Raw genomic sequence first — 7,628 nt, 5'->3', positions numbered from 1 at the left:
TGGATGAAAATGTAACGAAACTCCCCCACAGGGCTATGGTTATCATTTTTTGCTCATTTGTTTTAGAGACAGTGTCTTGCTCTACTACCCAGGCTGGAGTGCAGTGTCACAATCCAAGCTCACTGCAGCCTCAAACTCCTGGGCTAAGGTGATCCTCCTACCTCAGCCTCCCAAGCAGCGTGACTACAGGTACACACCACCACATCCAGCTAATTTTTAATTTTTTTCTTTTTGTTAAAATTTTATTTTTTATTTATTTTTCTGTTTTCTTTTTCTCTTTTTAATTTTTAACTTTTTTATAGAGATGGGGGGGGGTCTCGTCATCTTGCCCAGGCTAATCTCCAACTCCTGGCTCAAGCGATCCTCCTGTCTCCGCCTCCTAAAGTGCTGGAACAACAGGCATGAGCCACCGTGCCTGGCCTGGGTGTCAATTTCATAAGCTAAGAAAACATACCCAAAATGCCTAAGAATAAATTGTCTTTGCTTTGGCAATTCCTGAAAAAGGCTTTGTAAATACCGTTGTCCAAATGCTGCCATAAAATTGGTACACAAAATCTGTTATCTGATCAGTTTTCTCACCACATGTTATATAAAACATATGTACTTTTTTGTTTGAGACAGTCTCACTCTGTTGCCCAGGCTGGAGGGCAGTGACGTGATAGCTCACAGCAATCTCCGCCTCCCAGGTTCAAGCAATTTTCCTGCTTCAGCCTCCCAAGTAGCTGACATTACAGGCATACAGAACCATGCCCAGCTAATTTTTTATTTTTACTAGAGATGGGGTTTCACCATGTTTGCCAGGCTGGTCTCGAACTCCTGACCTCAAGCGATCCGCTTGCCTCGGCCTCCCAAAGTGCTGGGTTTACAGGTGTGGGCCACCGTGCCTGGCCAAAACATATGTACTTTAAAAGCAGCCCAAGCTTCCAAACAAAAGTCATTTCCCGCAAGAAAGAATGTCCAGCTGACCTAAAGTCATTCAAATAATGCATAGCATCTTGTTTCAAGGTTTTGTGAGACCGAAATGTATTTTGGTATGATTCTTGCGTCGTCTTGAGTTTTAGTTAATAGCTCACTCTATTCTTAAGGAATAACACATTCTCCCTGGGACAATTCTAAGGATGGGTTAACTCAACAAATCAACACGGGGTTCATGACAATTTCACATCCTCGTTTATGTGTATACTGTGTCACCTAAGCCATCGGCACACAGAAGGTAGCTGTGCTAAAACGTGTAAGCACGTTAACTCAAATCAGTAACAGAAGCATCTACCGAAGCTTAGCGATTACCTATTAGAACAACATAAACATTCCATTTCTCCTCCGGAAGGTCATCTTAATAGCAAGCATAACAGTCAAGTGATTTTCCACATCTGATGGAAGAATACGATCAATGGAGAAAGAAAGAAGAGAAAAGAGAAAAGAAGGAAGAGCTTGCAGGCAGACGAGTAGAGTGTGTCCAGAAGTTTCTACCGGCCTGGACCTCTAGCCGAGTCCAGCCGCTTTAACTGAGCCCTGGCAATCCAAACATCACTGAGGATGAAGGAAGCAAAAGAGATCAAATAAAATTTCAACTCTCCGTTCTGGGAAATGAGCAGGTCATAGATTCTTTCCCTAACAGGAAATCTATTACTAGCCAAATACTCCACCTTAGCAACCTCTCAAGTACAGGAAACAGGCACACTCCTCATTCCCACAGCCCTGGTTTCCAAGCCCTGGGTGGTTTCCCTTTGTGATTCCATAAGAAAGGCCACAGCAATATCACAGCCACTGGGTGGAAAGGCGGGCACTGCCTCTCCACCGCAGGAAGCTGAAACACCAGCCTGGATCTCTCTTCTACATGCGGACATGGAGTAGGAATACCTTGGGGGGAGTCAAAGACCCCTGAGCTCAGCAGAGGCCCATCTATGAGGTGCCCAAGGGGCAGTTTGTATTTGTGGGGACTCAGCAAGAACTGTGAGAAACTGGCCCACGAGGTTATAGCAGGCTACTGGCTGGAAACTGACACAAGGGTGACACGCGGAAATGATCCACTGTGGGGGGAATCTGTCTCCCCGAGAAATGCCAGCCCTGGCTTCCGGACTGGGACTCTGGTCTTGGGGTCAGACGGAAGGGCTGAACATAGCAGACACGCTCCGAAGAGCAAGCCTGGAAGAACGGTGTAGAGTGTGTGTCTGTACATTTGGGGCATCAACCCACCCCATGTGTGTCCCTACCCACTGAGCCCTCCTGGCCCTGGCCATCTCCCAGTCAGTGCCCATCCCCTGCCATCTCCCCTCCCAAACCACTGGATATTTAAGATCCTTTTCTAGGCCTTAAATAAACACCCAGGGCCCTTTCTCCCTCCTCACTGTCCCAACAGGGTCCCAGTTCCCTGGAACCCCAGTGCCCACCCCCTTATCTGACCTCAGGACCTCCTCCCACATCATACTGGCTCCCCACCAAGTCTCTGTCCCCCTTCCCCAATCAGGCTTCAGTTCCCCAACACTAACCTCTGTTTCTGCCCCTCCCTCGGGTACCCTCCCAGGTCTCTGCCTTCTCTCCTACCCTCACCATCAGGGGTCAGTTACCCCCACACTCAACTGTGGCTGCCCCAAGCCCAGCTAGGAACGCTCCCAGGTCTCTCCTCCAGCAATCGGGGTTAACGCCCCTCTGCCCTTGCCCTCCCCCTGCCCGGCCAGACACCCTCCCAGGTCTGTGTCTTCTCCCCAAGCAATCGGGGGTCAATGCCCTTCTGCCCTTCCCCTCCTCCTCCCCAGCCAGGCACCCTGCTAAGCCTGTGTCTTCTCTTCCCCTACCAGCAATCAGAGGTCAGCTCCCCTCTGCGCATCCCCACCCCCTGCCCGGCCAGGCACCTCCCAGGCCTCCTCCCTGCATCGGGGTCAGTTCCGGTCCCCTCCCCCTCCCTGGCCAGACACCCTCCGGGGTCTCTCGCTGCTCTCCTCGGGGCGTCCCCATCAGGGGCCCACCCCGCACAGGCCCAGGCCCAAGCCCCCTTCCACTTCAGAAGTCCCTTCCCTCTCCCGCTGACAGACACGGTGGGTTGCAGAGACTTCTCAGCCGGAGCCCGCAAGCCCGCGTCCCGCCAGGTGCTGAACCTGAGGCTGCCCCGCCGGCTCCTCCCGACGCCGCGGTTCCCCGAGGCCGGGGGTCCAGGTCGGGGCTCGGGCTGGGGCCGGGCCCGGTCCGGGCGCGCGGGGCCAGAGGAGGAGCAGGCGGGGTTCCGGCCAGGCTGCAGGGGACCGAACAGACGGGGGCCGGCGCGGCGGAGCCGTTACCTGTACTGCCGGCCGCCGCCCTGCGCGAAGCCGAAATAGTGACTCGCCGCCATCTTGGCGTCCTCCCAGAGCCCGGCGGGCCCGTGACGTCACCGGCCCCGAGCCGCGTGCTGCTCGCGTCCGGCCACGCGCCCCAGGCCCCACCCCCTGCGCGAAGCCTGAACTTTCTGGATTCCTTCTCTTAGGCTGGGGAGACACCTCCTCACGACCGGCCCTGCACCGAGGCCCCGCCTCCTATGCAGAGCCCCGCCTTCCTCTTAACCACTGAAATGTGAAGGTTTTTGCTGAAGCCCCGCCCATGTCAGAAGCCCCGCCTCCTTCTCGGAGCCCCTCCTTCCCTTTAACCACTCAGATGTGGAGGTATCTGCTCAAGTCCCACCCATGCCACAAGCCCCGCCTCCTACACAGAGCCCCGCTCTCCTTTTAACCATCAAATGTGGAGGTCTCTGCTCAAGCCCCGCCTATGCCATGATCCCCGCCTCTTATTCAGAGCCCCGCCTGCCTATTTATTTATTTATTCAAATTTTATTTTAAGTTCTGGGATACATGTGCAGAACATTCAGGTTTGTTACATAAGTAAACGTGTGCCACTGTGGTTTGCTGCACCTATCCACCCGTCACCTAGGTATTAAGCCCTGCATGCATTGGCTATTAATCCTGATGCTCTGCCTCCCCACCCCCAGCCAACAGGCCTCACCACCTTCCTTTAACCACTCAGATTAAAGGGGGGTCTCTGCACCCCAGACCCACCCTGGAAGGGATCCTTGTGGCTTCTAGCTCAGGAGCTGGTCCTTCAGTCCTGTGAGGCCCTTCCAGTCACCGAGGGTCTCCTTCCGCATGGGGCCCCGACCAGGTATTTATGGTTCATTTACTGAATCTCTGTTTTGATGCATTTTACCAATCAGGTGCCACCTTATCATACCGAGTGTTGCCTAGAAACATACATGACTTTTTTTTTTTTTTGAGACAGAGTCTGACTCTGTTGCCCAGGCTGGAGTCCAGCGACACAATCTCGGCTCACTGCAACCTCTGCCTCCCGGGTTCAAGCAATTCTCCTGTCCCAGCCTCCCAAGTAGCTGGGATTACAGGCATGAGCAGCCACGCCTGGCTAATTTTTTGTATTTTTAGTACAGATGGGGTTTCACCATGTTGGCCAGGCTGGTCTCAAACTCCTGACCTCAAGTGACTCACCTGCCTCGGCCTCCCGAAGTGCTAGGACTACAGGTGTGAGCCACCACGCCCCGCCCTACGTGACATTTTTGTCTTATCCCATCACCAGGACAACGAAACTGAAACGTGTAACACGATCACTTTCTCACACAGAAGAGAAAAAGGTTTTGTCAACCCACAGCAAGAACAGAGGAGTGTCCCAGACACCAAGAGCCCTTGCAAAGCCTCAGTCAAGTAATCGTCTGAGTTACGTTCCCTCTCTGTGTGCACGTCTTCTTCTGAAATAAACTGTGAGCTCCTTGAGCACAGTGGTCATTGTCTCCCGACCTACTTCCGTCCACTGCATAACTCTGTTGGTGGCTCATTAAATAAGTGTCTATTTACCTGTTCATGCCAGGTCATGTGCTTAGGCTGGTGATGTTTAAAGAGATGTGACAGAAACCGAAGGTAGCGTTGTAGAGGATTTAACACTTGGTCAACCCTTTTCATGAATTCATTCACTAAGTCTCTTGCAATAACTGTAATGGAATGATGTGACAAAATGGCTGGTTTTTTTGGGGTTTTATTTTCTCAGACAGGGTCTTACTCTGTCACTCAGTTTGGAGTACAGAGGCATGATCATAGCTCACTGCAGCCTCAAACTCCTGGGCTCAAGCAGTCCTCCCACCTCAGCCTCCCCAGTAGCTGGGACAACAGGTGCGTGCCATCACAGTCAGCTTATTTTTTAATTTTTTGTAGAGACAGGGTCTTGCCATGTTGTCCAGGCTGATCTCAAACTCCTGGCCTCAAATGATCCTCTTGCCTTGGCCTCCCAAAGCGCTGAGATTACAGATGGGAGCCACTGCATCTAGCCTCAGAATGACTCTTCACGTGGCCTCCATGGTCTCTGCCTCCTGCGTTCACAACCTGATAAAAATAAATGATAGGACGGGCACAGTGGCTCACGCCTGTAATCCCAACATTCTGAGAGGCTGAGGCAGGAGGATTTTGAGCCCTAGGAGTTTGAGACTAGCCTGGGCTGCATAGCAAGGTCCTGTCTCTACATTTTTTTTTTCATTAGCTGGACATGGTGGTGCATGCCTGTGGTCCCAGCTACTCAGGAGGCTAAAGTGGGAGGATCACTTGAGCCGGGGCGGTCAAGGCTGCAGTGAGCCATGATTGTACCACTACACTCCAGAGTGAGACCCTGTCTCAGAAAAGAGAAAAGAAAGAAAGAGAACAGGTGCAGTGGCTCATGCCTGTAATCCCAGCACTTCGGGAAGCCAAGGTTGGCAGATCACCTGAGGTTAGGAGTTCAAGACCAGCCCGACCAACATAGCAAAACCCTGTCTTACCTGAACCCAGGATGGGGAGGATGCAGTGAGCTGAGATCATGCCATTGCACTCCAGCCTGGGCAACAGAGCAAGACTCTGTCTAAAAAAAAAAAAAAAAAAAAAAAAAGAAAGAAAGAAAGAAGGAAGGGAAAGGAAAGAAAGGGAGATAGAAGAGAGAGAGAGAGAGAGAGAGAGAGAGGAAGGAAGCATGGGAAGTAGAAAAGGTCCGTTTTAAAGTTTCCCCTCTTGTTAGAGAATACGTGTGCTGGTAGCTCTTTGTGAAGCCCTGTCCTATGTAGCTGTTAGACACGCCGTGCTTACAGGCACGTAGTACATTCTATGTCCTTGTACCTTAACCAAGGTATCTGTGCTGGACGTGCTCACAGGCGTGTCCCAGCTCTCCATTGCTTTTACTTGCTTAGAAAAGTTTTAAGTTGTTAGCCAATCGGGTTTTACTTTAGATTGTGAGGTCTGGCTCCAGCCAACGGAGATCAGACACAGCAGTAAGGACCACCCCAAAAGCGTAAGGGATAAATTTGTGTGTTTCCCTTTATTCATTGTACTCTCATTGCACGATGGCTAGCGGGAGTACCCTTCCTGCAGTCCAGGAAGTAAAAATTGCATGACTGAAAGATCTTTTGTCTCAGTGCACCGAGCATCTATTTCCAACACTGGCCAACATGGCCAGCTCTACTAAAAATACAAAAATTAGCCAGGTATGTTGGTGGATGCCTGTGATCTCAGCTATTCAGGAGGCTGAGGCATGAGAATAGCTTGAACCCGAGAGGCAGAGGTTACAGTGAGCCGAGATCATGCCACTGCACTCCATCCTGGGGAATAGAGTGAGACGCTCCAAAAAAAAAAAAAAAAAAGAAGGAGGAGGAGGAAGGAGGGAGGAGGAGGAGGAAGAGGAGGAGAAGGAGGAAAGAGGGAGGAGGAGGAAGAGGAAAAGGAGGAGGAGGAAGAGGAGGAGGAGGAGGAGGAAGAAAAGTAACAAGGCTCCCGCCTCAGCCTCCCCCTCCAGCCATTAGGCAGTTTTCTTGTTTGTTTTGTTTTGTTTTGTTTTTTGAGGCAGAGTCTCGCTCTGTCGCTCAGGCTGGCGTGCAATAGCATGATCTCAGCTCACTGCAACCTCCGCCTCCCAGGCTTTGGCGATCCTCCCACCTCAGCCTCCCGAGTAGCTGGGACTACAGGCACTCGCCACCACGCCTGGCTAATTTTTGTATTTTTCGTAGAGACAGGGTTTCAACATGTTGGGCGGACTGGTCTCAAACTCCTGTCCTCAGGTGATCTGCCCACCCAAAGTGCATGGATTTCAGGCATGAGCCACTGCGCCTGCCTTGGGCAGCTTTTTCACTATCCTGGGCACTCTCCCAAGCCTTAGACCAAATGGAAACAAAGCTTTCTGAAGAAAAACAAAAGAAGAAGAAGAAAAAGCAAAGAAACGTGACAAGCACACCTTAGCCGCCTAGTGGAAGTCAGCAGCAGCAGCGGTGACTCGGGTTGACCGTGTGTTCTCCATGTGAGATGACGAGAAGGACGCTTCTCCTCTACGGTCAAACCCATCACCCCAGTCTAATCATGAAGGGAACACTGGGCAATCCTAGATTGAGGAACCTGTTTTTTTTTTTTTTGAGACAAAGTCTCACTCTGTGGCCCAGGCTGGAGTGCAATGGCACAATCTCAGCTGCAACCTCTGCCTCCTGGATTCAAGCGATTCTCCTGCCTCAGCCTTCCAAGTAGCTAGGATTACAGGCATGTGCCACCACACCAAGCTAATTTTTGCTATTTTAGTAGAGACGAGATTTCACCATGTTAGCCAGGCTGCTCTCAAATACCTGACCTCAGGTGATCCACCCACCTTGGCCA

Source organism: Aotus nancymaae, unplaced genomic scaffold, assembly GCF_030222135.1.
Source record: "Aotus nancymaae isolate 86718 unplaced genomic scaffold, 86718_ANA_hifiasm-v0.15.2.pri h1tg000028l, whole genome shotgun sequence".
Lineage (NCBI taxonomy): Eukaryota > Metazoa > Chordata > Mammalia > Primates > Aotidae > Aotus > Aotus nancymaae.
This window is presented reverse-complemented; position numbering follows the sequence as displayed.